The following is a 19,506-nucleotide window of genomic DNA, read 5'->3' on the forward strand; positions in this document are numbered from 1 at the left end:
GTCTGGCTGTTGGCTCTTGGTCCCACGTTGTCCCCGTCTACAGCTGCATTGCCCTCTCTTGGGCCACTTCTCTCTCGTCTCTGATTTCTCTTACTTTCTGAGTTTGAGCTGAGGTTTCTGAGCACCTTCATGTCATCTCACTGCTGATATCTGACCCACCTGCTCATCCATTGCTCACCATAGAAGGTCAACCTCTGATTTACATCAGAATATAACCACAACTGGGTCTCAGTTTGTTACCAAATAATTACTCTCTTGCCTCCACTACTTTGTATATGAGGCTGAGAATCAGAAGTAAATTATCTCTGCCCATTTTTATTACAGAAACACTGCCTGGGTCCTTGTCCAGAACAGAGCAACTTGCCCTTTGCTTCCAGGTACCCAGGAATTCCCCAAGTTCCCAGTGTTAGGTTCCTCCTCTCTTGCAATGGTCTTGAAAGCAAAAGTGACTAGTTTTACGATGTATAGAATCTCTATCCCTGTGACATTCCTTCTACTCTTTGCTTTCTTCTAATTGCTAAATAAAGCAGATTTATTACATAATGCATTGTTTTATGACCTTGATTTGTTAGCTTGAGCTTTTCAATGGACAAATACCTGTTTATTTATTAAAGATACTCCCACTCACCACTTACTTCACTCTTTTCCTTGAGAGAGGCACAAAAGCCTACAGTTTAGCATCCTGACACTCAGATTTTTTTCCTAGATAAGATTTAATTTAAATATTTGTCAAATGGAATTGGAAGAATCTGGTCTACCACCATTTTATACTCTGATTTTTACTGCCTGTATCTGTTTGAAATGGCTTGGTCTCTAAGTCATATAATCACTTACATTAAGATGTAATTTCATTACATCTCGCAGGAATGAACCCTATACTGTCAGTTGGGGAAGTGTATTTTTGACCTATCAGATCAAAAGAACATTTAATAAGGGATAAGATATTTGATTTTTACTTGGAATTAGCTCCATGACCAAGAAATTTGCCTGACAAGGTGTATCAAGAGAAGTCAAAGTATACATAATTCTGAACTGCAATTATCTTTCCAGAAATGTATACTGGAGAAATAGCACAAATGTGGGAAGGTGTATGTACGTGGATGTGAATCCAAAGTCTTCACAACAATGAAAAATTGAAAATACTAGAGGTTCTCAAATCAAGAATCCAAAGACTCAGGCACAAAACTCATATGCTGATTTCTTGGTGTGATGGCAAAATAAGAATGGAAATTCCCACCTTGTCACACCCTAAGACTCTCTTGGAAATAGATGAAGCTGAGTCTTTGGTCCTCGGAAGAAATGCTTCCACATCTCCCCTCTGGTGTGGCATGGCCAGGTTTGACTTCTATGAATGAGAAATGAAAATTCAGGGTATGGTGCAAGGCTCATCTTTCAACTCGTCCTGCCATTGTCCACATCAGTTCCTATTTCTTCAGGAGTGATCATTATCTTCCTAGTCCCCAGGCTTTCACATCACAAGAGAAAATTTCTTCAGTTCAATACATATAGGGGGTATTTCTGGATCCTGTTGTATCAGTATTCTCCTGTATTCACCTCTAAATGTTCCTCCAGGAACATGGGTAACCTCTCACATTGGCACCTCCTCATTCTCTGTCAGAACTTCCCAACAACAAATAAAGTGATGACTGGGTTCCAAAATCTAAGCCCATTTAACTTTCATATTATTATACACTCATGAGGAATAATAGAAAGAAAACAACTAACCTAGAAAATTATATAAGATATAGCATCTAACAGAAAAACATGTTACAAAAACAGTATGTATACATGGATTTATTTAATTAAAATCTTATGATGCAATTAATCATAGCAAATTGGCGGACTGGAAACCCCCAAACTCTCATTCTGCCACCAGAAACATCAAAAAATAACCAGAAACTGAGTAAACTCTGTAGGAGCTCTGGAAAACAGTCAAAAGTTTATAATAGCCAAACATATGCCCAATAAAGAACATGCAATTTCTAAATTTTAGCAAAGGTTTTTTTGTTTTGTTTTTTAACATTTTTCTTAACCCTTGCTCTACCCTCTACCTGTTGCATGTTTGGTCTTGAGTGGGCAACAGCCTGTTCCTAAACTCTTCCCCAACCTCCCTCTTTCCCTTCAACCCTCTCCCTACCCTCTGCCTCTGATCCCCCCTGGCACATATACCTTGAACTACAGAAATCAATAGTCAACCCTATTTGCAAATAACAGTATAGTCTCTTCAAACATGTCTAGAGGAGTTCCTAAGAACTAAGGCAATGTTCTTAACTTCATTTCACATAAATCCAAATGTAGATAAGAGATGTAGTTAAGAGATAAGAGAAAAGATAAGAAAAAAGAGAAAATGTAGATAAAGAAAAGAAAAAACAGCAAGGAAGAACTGCCAGGAAGACTACAAACCCACAGAGGCCGGGGGCAAGAGATTATAGGAAGAAACAAACAATAGACCATCTGACCTCTAAGATCTAGAGACTCTTTGGGAAATTAGCACATTTAAAAGTTGGTCTGTGTATGAGAGAATTTAGAAAGTCATGCATATATCCAGGAAGACACATGCTCAGAAAAGTTTTGAGAAAATCTTATGTATTCACCTTGTACTGATCTGTAGGTTCAGAGTAAGCCTAGCTAAGTGGTGAAGGAGTATCCCATCACAGGGATAATATGCAAACATTGAGAGGTGAGGTTTCCTCAGTTTTCTTATTTTTGTTGTTGTTGTTTCAGCTCATGGAACATAAGAAATTATCTATCAAAATAATCACTGAACACAAGCTAAAGAAGCAGGCTGATGTTGAAGTTTTATTATATGCCAGGCACTGTTGACTCATTTAGCCCAAGTATGTCAATGTGAAGGACAAGTCATCATGTGTAAATCCAAGAAGTCCTTATTTGCAATGGTCAGAACTAGGAGTGTGACTTGAGGCAGGACCCTATTGGTCATGAAGTTTCAAGAAATGTGGAGGTAGAATTGAAAAACTATTAAAAGACAAGGCCTATTGGCAGCATTGTTAGTGAAAGAAAAAATCAGAGTGACTGGGAAATGTAAGCCACTCTGCAGTTGTTGGGTAGGGTGTTTTGAGGAGTAAGAATTATCCACCCAATATGTTAGCCTGCGTATGGCCCAGCCCATGCCCCAAAATACTTTCTACAAATGACTGACTGGTCAAGAAGGAATTCACCTCACTCATGGATGAGGAGTAGTCAGAAAGGAACCATTTTAGGACCCACAAAAGATAACATATGTTTGAAAATGAAATGAATATGAAAAATGAAAGACAGGTAATGATCACTCACTAGCACAAAGTTGCTATAAAACATTACCAAAATTAATGAAATAAACCCTCTATTAAATTTGAGAATAAAAACCATATAATGAGACAATAATAGCTAAAACTTTACTTAGGGAAGTCAGATATGAGGCAGAGAGAAAAATAAAGCCATGGTGCAAATGAAGGCCAAATTAATACCAATACAAATGACAATAGGTATGTTAAGTGCACAATAAAGGACTTACAGGACAATATTGAGAAAAGAGAATTTCATGAACTGGAGGATGGGACAAAGTGTGTTAAAGAAGAGTCAAAAGGAAATACAGATAAAGAAGATAAAGTAGGTGCAACACAAGCATAACTGAAACACCTAAAGGAAGTATACACGCAAACGGTCCCCTCAAAGCACAAAAACATCTTCAATCATATGGCTGGAGACTTGCCTTGAGAATTTATTTTGATGGACAAATACACATTATTTAGTCATTTCTAAATATGTAAATATTTATTAAGCATATATATAATATTCATTATTTTTAAAAATATTTGTTTTTTATTAAGATTTTATTTATTTGTTTATTGAGAGAGAGTGGGTGTGTGTGCAAGTGAGAGGAAGGGAAGAGGGAGATGTAGAGAATCTGAAGCAGACTTTGTGCTGAGCAGGGAGTCTGATGTTAGGCTCAATCTAATGACCTTGAGATCATGACCCAAGTCAAAATTAAGAGTCAGTCACTTAACCAACTCAACCACACAGCCACCCCAGTGATAATATTCATTTTTATACACTTTCAACTACACCTACTTCTAAAAAAGTTTAAAAATGTAAAATAAACTTGTTACCCTTCTAGATTTAATTTCCCATTGACAGGAACACAGAGGAGAGAGTAACATATTTAATGACACCAGTGGATGCAAAGACAAAGAATAAAAAAATTCTATGGAACAATTAACATAGTTTATTTAATAAATAAATTGCAAGAAAAAATATGGAGGGTTAAATGATTTAAAAGACATATTATTTGGAGAATACATCACTCAAACAAATATGCATGGACCTTCTTTGGATCCTGAATTGAACAAATTATAAAAAATATCAATGAGAATACAAGGCATTTAGATGTTAGACACTTCATGATGTTAAAGAATCACTGTTATACTTTAAGATATAAAAATAGTATTTTGGTCATTTTTAAAAACAGTGTGCCATTTAGAGATAAAAACTGAATTATTTACTGATGAATCACATGGTCTTCTGGAATTTCCTTTCAAATAAATTTAAGGTGGATGAAGAAAGAGGGGGAAGTTACGAATGAAATAAGGCTTACCTTAGATACAATAACAAAATCTGGGTGATGGGCATCCAGGGCTTTATTAAGTTCTTCTTATCCTTTTCTGCCTATCCAACATTCTACATAACAGAAAAAAAAACAACTCAAACTTCACATATTTGCAATTATTAGAAAATATTAATATTTTGTTCGGTCATAAGTAATAGATAACTTTCAGATTTCTAGTTCTCAGCTGTCACAAAATACCAGGTTGGAGAAGAGAGCACTCAGGACACTCTGATATACAAGCAAAACATTCTGAACCTTTGTTTGAGACAAAGTCTAACTCCTGGCTTCAGTGAATTCAGAATAGTCTTACTGTGTTGATATCAATCATAGATTAAAGATAGGAGAATACCTCTCTGGCTAACAGAAGCCAAAAAAGCAATCTTCATATTTCATAACTATTCTAATAACAAAGATGAAGAATCACTGTTTTTAATAGCCAGCCCTTCCCAACATTCAAAGTCACCTTTCAGAATGAGCCCAGTCCAGTTCACCCCGCACAGTGGCTTCTGGAAAGCATCTCATGTTCCTCCTCCTCTCAGCTTTACCCTCCAGCATTCCATGCTTTCTTCAGCCTTCTCCTCTTCAGGAACCATGTCTATCAAATCCACCATGAAGAGCCAAAACATCAGCCACCATGGCTTCAGTGCCAGCTCAGCCAGAGTCCCAGGGGTCTGCCGCTCTGGCTTCAGCAGTGTCTCCGTGTCCCGCTCCAGGGGCAGTGGTGGCCTCGGTGGAGCGTGTGGAGGAGCTGGCTTTGGCAGCAGGAGCCTCTATGGCCTGGGTGGCTCCAAGAGGATCTCCATCGGAGGGGGCAGCTGTGCCATCAGTGGCGGATATGGTGGCAGAGTTGGAGGCGGCTTTGGCTATGGAGGTGGAGCCTCAAGTGGATTTGGTTTTGGTGGTGCAGCTGGTGGTGGCTTTGGGCTCGGTGGTGGACCTGGCTTTGCTGGTGGCTATGGGGGCTCTGGCTTCCCTGTGTGCCCTCCTGGAGGCATCCAAGAGGTCACCGTCAACCAGAATCTCCTCACTCCTCTGAACCTGCAAATCGACCCCACCATCTAGAGGGTGAGGACTGAGGAGCGAGAGCAGATCAAGACCCTCAACAACAAGTTTGTCTCCTTCATCGACAAGGTGAGTCAGGAGGACCTGTCTCCACTGGGATTCCAGAGTTCCCAAACTAGATAAGTAACCAATGTCCTACCAGGGGGAGACTCAGGAGGAGGGGAGGGAGAAGGGGACTGGGACTCGCTCTCCCCTGAGATGCCAGTTGGGCTCCATGTTCACAAAAGGCAGAAGGTGATGGAAAAACCACAGGGTCTCTTAAGTGTCCTTCATCATTCCCAGGGAAAAATATTCTACTTTTGATAAGCATGGAGCAAAAGAAGGCAGTGAGAGAATGGAATGGGTTAACACTTATCACTGAAGAGTCTATGATGAGATACAAAGAAAAGGTCAGTCATAACTTGCTCTGAGGCTCCGGGTAGGAAGAAAAAAAGTGAAAAAGCAAAAAGAAGAAAAGAAAGATAATATTATTTTCGGTCCATATGAGAAAAAGAAATATTTGAGATGCACAAGTGTGTATATTCCATTAAAAATGAATTTATTCTAGAAACAGAGCATGACCATCTATCAAGAATGTTTTCAGAGAAGATACTTACACTAAATGGAAGTTTAGAATAGAATTGAATCATTAGATAACATTCAACATCCCTTCTACTGACATCCTCTGGAAAATAAAAGCTTTGTACAATGTTATCTGGTAAAAACTATTTTAAATTACATTTGTGATTCTGCTTATCAAGAGAAGGAGAGGAAGTGACGAAAATTCATTGAATGGCCACAGTAACTTATAGGGAAGGAACATCTCAAAGGTCTTTTGGGGGAATTTCATTGAGGAGATCTGTGGGTTGAGAAGGAAAAAGATTTGTGGAACATGCATCCCAGACTGAACCTTTCTACATTGTTTAGTAGCCCAGCACCATGGAGACCACCCTGACATATTTAGAAATCTAACAGTACAAACATCTTATTTTCTTTCTATGTGTGGAAAATGACCATCCTGTCTTCTTCTGGGTGTGGTTCCTGGAGCAGTAGAACAAGTTACTAGACACCAAGTGAACCCACCTTCAGAATCAGAGCACCAAGACCTTAAGGCCAAACCTGAAGCCTCAACAACTTCAGGAGGCAACTGGAATGTCTTCCCTCCTTTAATGATTGTCTGGACTTGAGGCTCAGACACATGCAGACACATCTCTGGTGGAGAACTTCAGAGATAGGAGCTTGTTTCTGAAGCCCATATTTCAAGTCTATGAGTGGCCAGGTTTAGTTGTGGGCATGATTGCTTAGGAAAAAATATCCAGTTGAAATAAAAATAGTAAATTATTGCCTAAGAAAAATCAGAATAAACAAAACAGACAGTAGGTTTCATCACCAAGTACACAATAAGGGAGAAAATGAGAGAGTAGTCACTTTCTAGGCTCCATGAACTGATAGTTCAAGAACCATCCATTTAGTGTGAAAGGTTGGGTCAAGACAGGCTCTTTAAAAATTCTTTACTTATTGGCTCAAGTATCTTTCCTCTTCCTCTTTTTAGATACAAAGGATAAATCAATAAGCATGAAGCAACACAAAATGAATTCACCCAAAGATGGTGAGTTTATCAAGATTAGGTGTCTTAGTCCTTTTGTTGAAGGCTGGAAGAGTAAAAAGCAAGAGCCAAAAATAGAAGAAAAGAAAGATTTTAATAACATTGTACTCCTGAGCTTTGCCTTTAACCTCTCCCTGACTGTGAATACCATAGATATGAAGAACATCACAATTTTTTGCAACATTAGGTGCTCAATGATCCCCAAACTATTCATTTGTGAATAGCAGATAATCTTGTGCCATCTACTTTTCTTAGAGATGTAATATTATTTGGTACAAGCTTATTAAATGATTTGGGAATTGAAAGCCATTGTTCATATGTGAAAGCCCATACTTTCCTTTCTTTCCTTCTGAACTCCTGCAGGTCAAGGTGAACAGACCACCTTGTTACAAAGTACCAAGAAGGAAACTACTGAGCTCAACCAAATGATCCTGAGACAGATATCTGACCTTGATGACATCCAAAAGCAGGTAGGATGGAGCAGAGAGTGGGAGTGGGGAAAGGAAGAAAAGTACTATCTCTTTGCTAGACCATCAGCCAGTAATCAACCATCATTTGGACATATTCTGGGCACTAGAACCTACAAGGGAGGAAAGACCATCCTGTTCTTAGTAAGTGCCACTGGGTCTCTCAGGACAAATGGGCCCAATCCCAAGAGCATGATACAAATACAGAAACATCTCTCCTGGTCACAGGAGTAGACTATGGGCTAGAAGCATAGCAACAGGATTGATCTTAGAGGAATGATTGTACTGGGAGCTGCAAAGGAACAAATGGGGAGGAAAGGCAGGCTGTACAATTTGAGAAAAGCTGTTGCAAATCTGCTCATGATTCAAAAAAAAGAGGCAAAAGTAAACGTGGAGAGCAGGGTTTTCCAAACATGTGACTCTGAGCTGGGATGAGAGCAGAGTTTCAGTAGTCTTATGGAAAATTCACCTCCTCAAGGAACCATATTTTTTAATGTGCAAATTTAGTTGTGGACGTGCCAGACACATTTGTGTCTGTGGTCCAGATTTGGCTTTGGAGACAACACTCAAAAAAATCCAGTTGTCCAGTTCTTCTAATATGTAGACTGTAGATTCAATTAGTCACCATCCACGTCCTCATACAGGTGGTTAATACAAAAGACATAGGGCGTTAATAACAAGCTCAGAGATGTGAAAAGGTTAGCAGATAGTCAAACAGCTAGACAGGAAGATGCAGGGTTCCCTTTCTACCAATTCTACACTCCAGAATTCTTCCTCACTAGAAAGAAGTGTGGTTAGTCTCCTCTAGAGGACTGAATCTAAAGTTCTTTCTGCCTATGTTCCTCCTCTAGTGTGCCAACCTGCAGTCTGCCATCGCTGATGCTGAGCAGCGTGGGGAGATGGCCCTCAAGGATGCCAAGAACAAGCTGGCTGGGCTGGAGGATGCCCTGCAGAAGGCCAAGAAGGACATAGCCAGGTTCCTGAAGGAGTACCAGGAGCTGATGAATGTTAAACTGGCCCTGGATGTGGAGATCGCCACCTACAGGAAGCTGCTGGAGGGCGAGGAGTGCAGGTGGATAACTCATCACACAAGCCCCTCAAACATCCTGGATCCAGGTTTAGGATGTTGGGCCATGAGCACAAGTTGAAGGCACCCTAGCTACTCTTAGAGAACCATTTCCAAGGCAGCTTCCCCATGGGCTATCCTCACATCAAGGCTTCCCACTCTGGTCCCTTGGTAGCTCTCTGAGGTCTCATGCCCCCCGTGTCTTCTCCCTTCCTAGGCTGAGTGGCGAAGGCGTTGGACAAGTCAACATCTGTAAGTACCTTTGCTCACCTTCTTCCCTTTCCTTGTGCTCCTCTGACTGGACTGAAGCTGGCAGAATGAGCTCACTGTGTCCTGTGTGTCTTTATCCCTCTCTCCTTCACAGCTGTGGTGCAGTCCACAGTGTCTGGCGGACACGCTATGGCAGCGCTGGTGGCTATGGCAATGCCAGCGGTATGGGCGGTGCCACTGGGTCTCTCAGGACAAATGGGTCCAATCAGGCCTGGGCAGAGGCAGCAGCTACTCCTATGGCAGCGGCCACAGCCTTGGAGCTGGCTTCAGTTCCAGCAGTGGCAGAGGCATGGGGGGTGGCTTCAGCTCCTCTGGAGGTAGCAGTTCCACCATCAAGTACACCACCACCTCATCTTCCAGCAGGAAGAGCTACAAGTACTAAGTCCTGCCATCGGCTCTTGGTCCCACGTTGTCCCCGTCTACAGCTGCATTGCCCTCTCTCAGGCCATGTCTCCTCTCTTCCCTCCAACTTCCCTTGGTGCCTGAGTTACAGCTGATGTGTCCTCCTTCTCATTTTCACTGTCTACACCAGCTGTATCTGAGCTCCCATCATTCACCATCAGAAGGTTAAAAATCACTGACACTCAGACAAGCACATGTCCATTTGATGTGCCCATCTTATGATCTGCTGTCTCTGTCTTCCACGATTCTGGGATGAAAATGACCTATGCCCCTCTTGAAAACCGAAACTCAGTGTGGATCGTGCTACAGAATAAGGATTCTTCCCTTTGATTTCTAACTGTCCTGCCCGTTGGAGCTACACTCAGGAGTTCCCCATATGACAAGCTGTTATCCCCCCTTGAACTGTCCCTCAATAGTATTGACACAACCCTCTCAGGCACACATTTACAGTCCTGCATAGACCTGCAATGCTTGCTTTCTGCTTTCTGCTTTCTTTCATTGTGTTAAATAAAGCATCAAATAACAATTCTATCAGATTTTGCAGCTGATTATGTATTGGTTCTGAAACTGCCCCATCCCCACCTGATCCTTGTCTTTGCGGAACCTTCTCTCAGCTCCACTGACAACTTATCCTGCTTCATACTGAACTCTGTCAGTCAACATTATGTGATACTAGTTATCCTGTGGGCGGTATGACTCCCAGCAACTATTCAGCCCTCTGCCACTCAGGGCTCTTTCTCAAAATGGAATCTTCTAAAGAGCTTTAGGAGAGAAAGGGAAGTCGGGATCCTGGAAAGTAGATTAGCATAATCTGATAACTGAGGGGTTTTGTTTTTCCAACTGGGTCACTCGGTAGCTTGGTCCTCAGCCTCGTCTCCTCCACCCAAGCCCCAGCCACCGGCAAGAAAACACTGCACTGATCCAGCAGGACAGAGGCCAATTGATAGGAAGGCAAAATGCTTGGTTTGGCTCTGTGATAAAAAAGATTTGCTGCAAAGTTGCTTTTAAGTAACTTCTCGGATCCATCAGCTGAACCAATAACCCTGTGGGGTGGAAGCATTGAAAGCCTGGGAGCAGAGCAGTAAATGAATTGAAATAGGCTCCTTTGCACCCAAAGGCATTAGGGTCACACTGAAGAACTTGACACATGCTGGTTACAATCCATAGAACTGTATACCTAAACACAGGGAATCTGACTCTTTTTAAATTAGGTCATGATTTCCTTGAAACAAAGTGAAGCTGTGAAGAAATTAATAGAATGAGCTAATAAAACCTCCAAGCAGTGTTGGTTGGAGACTTTGTTTTGAAGTGCTGTTGGCAAAAGATGAGACTGAAAGATGGTCCATGTTGACAGATGGCTCTCAGATTAGCACGGGGGCGGTTCTGGCTGGGAAACACTCTGCTTTTGTGATAGGACACCCAAAAGCCATTTTCAGTGTAAACTTCATGCAAGTTCTGGCAAGTGAAAGCAGATAGTGGAGGCTCATTCAAATCTTCCCAGATATTGGTGTCAGGGTTATAATTTTGACTTTTGCCCAGAAATGGGCTTCCTATCTTTTAGGCTATGTTTGCACAAGTTTATTCTAGAATATGGCTACCAGACTTTCCATACCGAGTTATCTGTATGCAAGGGAATAAAATGGAAGAGAAACTTTCACAAGAAAAATAACAACTGATTCTGTTATAATATTTTGCTAATTTGAAGCCATAGAAAAGACCTTCTCCCCCACCACCCCCTGGCCATGAAGCAAGCTGCAGTCTAGCCTTATTCCATGGTTGTCTACAGGTAGGAAATGGTCTTGCTACTGAACAGGTTAGATTGCTAGGCAGAAGTTTGGAGCTGAGGGAGACTTTGGAATGTTAGTGACCTCCCTACCCTTCTATTATGCAGCTCTAGAGTTTGAGGCCAAGGGTTTGGTGGTAGAGGAGCATAGGAACTGCCATGCTGAACAAAATCCCAAAAGCTGACAAGGAAACTTCCCAATAAGCCAGGCTCAGACTCCGGTTCTCCTTCCCCGTTTGAGAAGCTCCATAACAGCTGGTTACCCTACAGGCTTCCCTCATATCCTCGAGTAAAGCCCAAATGAGTCCCAAGTTCTGCAGAGGCCAACTGCTTACCAGAGGTTTGATACTCAGGGCAGGCATTACTATCCCAGTTACCTATGAATTGGACTACCCAGCCAAAACAGAGGCCATACAGTTAAATTTCAATTTCATGTAAACAACATAAGAAATTCAGTATGTCGCAAATATTGCACAGAACAGATTTACACCAAAAAATTATGTATCATTTATCTGAAATTCAAATTGAACTGTATATCTTGTATTTTTGTTTGCTGAATCTGGCAACTCGACCTACGAAGTAGGTAAATCTGTCCTCATATTGACCTGCAGACAAGGGCATTGGTGGTTGGGCTGCTGCTCTGGATTTCTATTGTAAAGAGGCAGACAGTAGGCAAGGACCAAACTTCAGACCCTTCCCTCCAAACAGCCCCCTCCCCCGGCTACCTCAAGCTTCAGTCCCAGGCTGCTGCTGCTACTACCTGCCCCTATAATCAGCTCAAACAGCCTCAGAGGCCCCTGGGCTTCATCAGAGTTTTTGTGGTTGTAACTGGTAGTTTTTAGTTCCCAGGCCTTCCATGTGTTTCTAAAATTTCTCAGGATTGATCCTGAGGGAGGGAGACAAACCAAGTCCAGCTGGTTACCCATCTTAGCAGGACTTTGAGCCATGGATTTAAAGGACATTGTGCTTATTTATTCTATATGTGACTTATTAAAAGACATTAGCTTGGAAAGAAGGATGAAAGTAAATAAGTTAAAATAATCATAGCAATTGATACTAAAGATATAGCTGGTTACCCTACAGGCTTGGATAATGGCTCTTTTCCTTTTTGTACATTTCTGCTACATAAAGGTAAACATCCTCATTTCTATCCCCCCCAAACACACACAGACATTTTAAATAAAGAAAAAATTAAGTTATACTTTATTTAAAACTAAAAAATACCACTTTCATTACGTGCTGAATTCATACATTTTCTCTTCTGCTCCATTGATCTCATTACGTGATCACACCATTGTAATTACTAATGCTTCCTATTCCATGTTGGTTTCTGGTACAGCAATTCCTACTGTTTGTTTTCAGTCTTCTCTGGTCATTCTTGTGCATTTGGTTTCATTGGTACTGTTGATGTTGGGTCCCTAGGCACCTCAAAGAGTTTTTGTGATGAATGAGAACCCTTTCTCTTCCATTGTATTTTCTTATCACTGGAAGGCAGTGCCTGAGAATTACAGATTTCTGGACCCACTCACATCATTATACTTTATCCCAGTTACAACGATGAGGTTAAATGAGTAAGAGGCAGAACTAATATCCAAGGACTGATCTCCCTCCTTTCAGAATCTCTCTCTCCCCCAGGATTAGAGAGGTATGTGTGGTCTTGCCCAGGACTCTGGCTCCATCACAGGGAGAGGCACAGGAGAGGAGGGACTGAGCTTGCCTTCCCCTACCACTCCAGCCCTTCCTTGCTTTGCCTGCCCTCTGGTGGAAGTGTTATACCATGGGGTGCTGCCAGCAGACACCGGAGTGGGCCCCTCACCTAGCTGGGGCATCTGCCCGCATCTGCCAGATGATGACCTCAGCTGGTGACATACTCACACACTGAGGGCAAACACCAAGCTGCGCTGCCCTTCAGCTTGAGAACCCCAGCCCACACTGGAAGGAAGAGGAATGACTGCTTTTACAAAGCTGGCGAGCTTACGGCTCTCTCCTCCCCCAGCTCTGGACTCTGTCCAAGCTTTATTTTGTCTTGCCTTTCCCTGAGAGCGCTTGCTTGTCTATGAAACCTTATGTTCCCTACTCTGACTTCTCATTCATTCTTCAGTGATGAGGGAGTGATGAGTGGAATGTGATTGTCTTTAGCCTAGGTTAGCCTTCCTTCACAAAATATCTCCCAAATATATGCCCTGTGTGGCTCAGCAACCCAACAAAGCTACCCAGCAATACAGTTTCAGATGGTCGGTGGCATAGCCAGATCATAGACACTGCAAATAATTTAAAGAAAGGAGGAAACACTATTAAGTTCATCTTGGATTCAACTGAATCCTGTGCCTACCCTTGAAAAAAAAATTCCTTTTACCTGGCAGAACCAGAACACACATACACATGTGCAAGCGTGCGCGTGCGTGCGCACACACACACACACACCAGAAGACAAGGACAGTGTGTGCAAAATTATGAAGTTATGTGAGCCATGTCAGATCCACTTTGGAGAGGCTAGGTGGATATTGGTTCCTTCGAGGGGAAATTAAAAAAAAAATTTTTTTTATTAAAGTATAAGGTATTATTAGCCCCAGGGGTACAGGTCTGTGAGTCACCAGGTTTACACTTCACAGCACTCACCATAGCATATACCTTCCCCAATGTCCATAACCCCACCCTCTTCCTATCCCCCTCCCCGCCGGCAACCCTCAGTTTGTTTTGTGAGATTAAGAGTCTCTTATGGTTTGTCTCCCTCCTGATTAAGAGGAAATTTTTTTAAGATGTAGGAAAATCATAGTTTAAAACCAAATCCTTAAATACCACAATGCCTAAACAACTTTATCGGGATGCAGAACATAGGTGCTTATCTCAAGAGACATTAAATGCTCCAGAGAAAAACCAAACCAAAACAAACAAGAAAGAACTCCATTTATTGCAGAATCATATCTTCTATATCATTCCAGGAAGAAACTACAGAAGTCTCACCATTTCTCTGGAGAGAAGATTTCCCTGTTGACCATTAAATTCCAGAGACCCTCGGATTCTGAGTTGACTCTTCTAGCTGAGGTTTAAGGGTATCAGCTGGCGACTCCAACAACAACCAAGAAACTGGTCTACTGTAGTGCTCTTCCCCGCTCCCCATACCTCCTATTTCCCAATTCCCTCATCATATTCATTAGTCTCTGGGCTCACTCCAAGTTGGCCAACTCTTGCTTAATAAACCAGCCCTCAGGGGGAGGGGGGAAGGAAAAGCATTTTGATGCATTCCTTTAAAAGGAGTTAGTGTCTCTCATTGGCCCAATGGGAGCATACCCAGTATACCCACCACAGGAAATCACACAGAGGCTGCTGAGACACCTGCCTGTGGGGTCACGCCCCCTTTCACCCCTTTTCCGGGAAGGCAGGTCACAGCAGCGTCTGGGCTGCTCAGATGAAACCTGCATCAAATACGTGGTCCTGGGCCTTTCAGAATTGTTTCATCCCAACTGATTCCAGAAACATGCTTGGTTTTGTACCCTTGAAGCCCCCCCGCAAAGCTGCGTATCCATCCATTGCCCTTTGAGTGCACACAAAGAAAGCCAGCTAATTTGAAGTGTCCTCTGCTGCGTGGCTTCCTCTAAGAAATGGTTTGTGGTTTTTTTTTTTAATTTTGTAATCATGAGCCATTCTTTTTTTTTTTTTTTTTTCATTTTTTACCCTCTGTCTCTGGGCTTTCGAGTGTTTATCCCTCTTAAAGCAGAGCACAAAGAGCTACCTGCTCTCCAGTGTACCTTGACTCAATCATTCCAAGCTCAATGGCTCTCAGTTTCCTGACATCATCATCCATTGTCACTGACCTCAGCATCAGTGTGTGCTCACATGGTGCCCACAGGGCAGCTGGCAGTCAGGTGGCCCAGTGTGACAGCCTTCATGAGGCAGGGACTCTCAGGCCCTCCAGGGGATGGTGGAAAACACAGCCCCACATCCAGAAGCAACTGCCCATAGAAACTCCCCGGTGAATGATGCAGCAGAGATATCTCACATAGTAAGACACAACTTTACAGACAAGTGGGTGTGCGTTCAGCAGATAAATGCAATCCCATCTTGAGTATCCACAGATGGATTCACTCTGTGATTTATCCGTGAGAAATGCTAGACCAAGCCAGTGTCCCAGTCTCTCCTTGTACACTCGGGCTGTGTTCTCATACGTGTGCCATAAGCGTGGCCTCTGGAGCCCACAGGGGGAGTCAGGCTCATGTGAAGCCCTCAAGGTCTGTCCTGTGATCAGATCACAATGTGCACGGTTTGAACTGCAGATCTTCAGTTCTATTCTAGGGCCTCTTACACGACTCTCATTGCACCACAGGCGTCCATTTTCTCTTCCTCACAGCCCAGCAGGCCTGTGACGGGAAGAGTCACATGGGACAATGGCTGTATGTCTAGCACACTGAGGAGTGCTGTGGCATGGGTCCAGACCCTGGGCAAGGGAAGAGAAGACGACAGTCCTGGTTCCAGCCTTACTCTCCACTTCATGTGGGACTCCAGGACCTCGCTCTCCTCATCCAGAAATGGGGAACCTCTTGAAGGCATATGTCATGAACTTTTCTAGAGCTGAAGTGAACAGCAAGGGCCAGGGGGTCTAGACCCCAGATCATGGCCTGATCTCCAAGGAGGAGGGGTCACTTCCCGGCATCCCAGAGCTCCCCATGCACGGGCCGTGCCTGCTTGTGTTCACACAGTGACTCCGTATCGTCGTGGCTCCTTTACTTGAGGCAGTGGGGATAACAGCATCTCCTCTGCGGGAGTAGCCCCGTACCTAGTACACTGTAGGTCCCAACAAGTGTTCTTTGACAGAATAAATGAACAAATGAACAGATGCACCTTGGTTGAAGGCACCAGTCAGCAATGCCCCTCAGATGTGACCAGGAGTGAGGGATGACACTGGAAGGCAAGAAGGAGGGAAGGTCTTCCATGTTATCCAAGTCCTGAGGTAGTGCCAAGCCCTACATGGCTTCTGGCTGTTACTTCCCAGCTGGTGACAAATACCCCAGACCTCGACAGCACCCCCAAGCCCTGGAAGGAGCCAATGGATGGTGTCAACAACCTCCCATGGTGCAGCAGTGTCACCCAGCCCACCCAGCCTGTTCCCATGGACCGTGGCAGCGTGCCATTCCACCTGTCCAGGGCTTCTGGGTATTGTGCTCTCTATTCACAGAGGTCCAGGAAGAGCCATAGGGGGCATTCTGGTTGCCCCCACTTTCCTCTGCCAGCAGTGTCCCTGTTTGGCTGCTCCTCCTTGGCACCAGCGGGAGGGACCTGGTGAAGCACCCTGATCCAGGGAACAAATGAAGCCATTAAAGTGGTCAGAGGTGGCAGCCAAGACACACCTGAAGCCTGTCTTGTCTGAATCCCTGTGCCTGCTTTCTGTGGGACCCACAGGGGGACTGGAGATGCTGGCACCGCACCATCCCATCCCCCCAGGAGGGGACCCAGCTGTGCTTCCTGGGCAATGGGGGCTTTTCTCACTGGCTGTGAAGTGAAGGAGGCTCCGGGCAAATGTGGGCAGCCCAGGGAATCAGGATTCCTTCTAGGCTACCAGACAGCTGCAGCGCCTTCAGATGGCTCTTGTCCTGGGTGCCCTCATCGCTGAGGCTCCTTAGGGCTCAAAGACCTGGCCCTACTCCTTCATGTCACTTCTCTTCCTAGACATACCCAGTCTCTAGATACACCCAGTTGCTACCACATTGCATCAAGACTGTTGTTCCGTGAATGTTCTTAAGACATACGTGTCCGTGTGTTCATGCTTCGCACGTGCACGTCTGTTGGGTGTCTGGAGAACTTGATTTTGGAGGGAAGGGGCTGTTCCACCATCACTTAAACACAAACTTGAATGAAAATAACATCCCATTTTGCCACTAAAGTTGGCTGAAGGGGACTTGAGGGCTGCCCTCCCACTTGCCCAAGGCACGCGTCTGCCCATCAAATCTGGGCCCCGGGGAAAGGCCTGCTTATATGGACAGTAGAAAGGAGCGGATCAAGCGAGGTCTGGCCATGAGCAAGGAGAAATCCCAAGTGGTGAATCTTGGTGGCTTCTTGAGAGCGACAGGCACATCTAGTGCCCTTTGGACAGCAGTGATTGCCTCTTAAGGCAGTGGGAAGGGGACCGTGGGATGGAGAGTCTGACCCCCTCAGGGGCAGGCCGGTGGTGCCTCTCAGATGTCCCAGACATGAAGGGAGTCAGCTGCCCTGGCATGCACCAACAACCCAGGTGGGAAAGGATTTCTGGTTGCGACGTCTCCGGCAGCACCACAACAGAACTCTCTTCTCTCCATTCAGTCACTGGGAGTTGTAAACTGGCAGAGCCACATGGGGTGCCCCCCGACCTGCCCCGACAACCTCAGCTCCCCTTTCTCTTTCAGCACATAATCCAGGAGGAAGGTGCTGTGCACACTTAATTCACCACTGTATCTCCCAGTGCCTGGAACAGTGAATGTCTGTCACACTGTAGATGTTGAGAAATAGTTATTAACTAGAGGAGCGGTCCATCCCTGTGTATGGAAGGATTGGGGGAATGGGTGGTTTGGGGCTTGGGTCCTCTGAGATTGTACACAGAGACTTGGCTCTGTGCCTCAAAACTGTCTGCTCTAAGGAATTACCTAATCTCTTCTGTCCCCACCAAGCCTGCCTTACCTTCTCTGGCCTTGGCTGGTTGGAAGCCAAAGCTCCTTGGTGTGCCCCGCCCCCCACTCCTTCGGCCTCGGGAGGCATGCCTCTGTGCCTTCATTGCCTCCTCCACCGACTTCCACAGCCCTGACTGCCTCTCTAGCCTGGTCTCCTTGAAATCTACCACCACCAAGGACCTCAGTGTCCCTCTGGGGATGGGAGAGCCCACCCTGAGCTGGATGGATGGGGAACAGCCTGGGGCAGCAGAGCACACACCATAGCCCTTGACCCACCACTCCCCAAAACCTCCAAAAAATTCTTCCGGACAGACCCAGGAACACCGTGTTGTAGGAACTCAGCAGACGTGGAGAACAGAGAAGAGTATGTAGTTCTTTTCTGAACTAGTCAACCTAACTTGAGTGAACTGCACCTTCCATATGGAGTGGTAGGAGGCAAGTCCGGGGGGGAGGGGTGGTGGTGGAAGAAAAACACCCTTAACCCTCAGGGGTACGCTAGCTCCTGGACCACCAGAAAACCAAAGCGGTGGAAATATACAGTGGCAGGCAAGCCTGAACAGGTAGTCTCAGGAAACATGCAGAAAGGGGTCAATACCTGAGTGCGGTTCATCTGAGAAGCCTTCTTGAGGGTGAGTTTTAGGTGGAATTATAAAGGAGGTTAATATCAAAACAAACAACCTTCCATGGCAGAAAGGAAAGAAGATGGTATTAATAGTCTCAAGTTTTGAGGTTTTGAAGGGGACAGTGACACAGGCTGTCAGGGAGGCTGGGGTGTCCTCGGCATTCATGTAGACATCGTTCACTGGAGAGAAAGCCACCATGAAGGCCAAAGGCCACAGAAGAGCCAGTAAAAGAAGAACAAAAGCCAGAGGGTTATCCATTTCCATCTATGTCACCAAAGTCCGTGAGGGAGACAGTCCAGCTCTGGAAACAGTCCGGGTGGAAAAATTAGAGAGAGGAGGGAGGGGAAGAAGGGGGCCGTCCCAGACACACGATAAATGGAAACAGGATGAGAGGTAATGCCTGGGAATAGGGCTCCCCAAGAGGGCATAGGGAAGAAAGGAAGGACCCAGGCAGGAAGGCGGACTGGAGTCAGCTCCCACACGGGAAGTGTGAGGGGAGAAAGTGCAGGTGGCCCCCATTGCCACAGGCTACAGCGCTCCCTAAACCTCTCCACCGGCCTCTGTTGGTGGAAAGCTCTGAAGGGTTTCCTCAGCACAGGTCAGGAAACGAGTGTCTCTTCTCTGGGAGAAAGATTATCATGAGGTGAATACGGAAAACAAAGACAATTATTCTTTCCGCCCCAGACGCATGAACCACCCGGCTCAGACCTGGGCACCCCGACAACCTGGTGAGAGAACTCCCATGCTCCTCTCGCCCTGTATCAACAAATGCTATGATTCATAGGTTCCCTATGGAAACTGAGACTCTCAAACAATCTATCCACGGAGGAGAGCTCCCCCCACCCCTGCTCGCCTCAGCCACAAGGAGGAAAGAGCTCCGTGAACCAGGGCCAAGCTGTCATTCCAGGCCGGTGAGCGTCAGCTAGCCCATCGTTCCACGTGTGTCTCTGAAAGGACACCTGTGTGGGAAGACCATGGAATCTGGCTCAACTTCTCCATAGCTG

The 19,506-nt window shown here is 44.8% G+C and overlaps 1 pseudogene; it reads left to right on the forward strand.

Moving 5' to 3' along the window:
* Nucleotides 1–5,197: 5,197 nt before the first annotated feature.
* On the forward strand, nt 5,198–9,438 carry LOC131839761 (keratin, type II cytoskeletal 6A-like; annotated as a pseudogene).
* The last annotated feature ends 10,068 nt before the right edge of the window (nt 9,439–19,506 follow it).

The sequence above is a fragment of the Mustela lutreola genome, chromosome 8, assembly GCF_030435805.1.
Source record: "Mustela lutreola isolate mMusLut2 chromosome 8, mMusLut2.pri, whole genome shotgun sequence".
NCBI lineage: Eukaryota > Metazoa > Chordata > Mammalia > Carnivora > Mustelidae > Mustela > Mustela lutreola.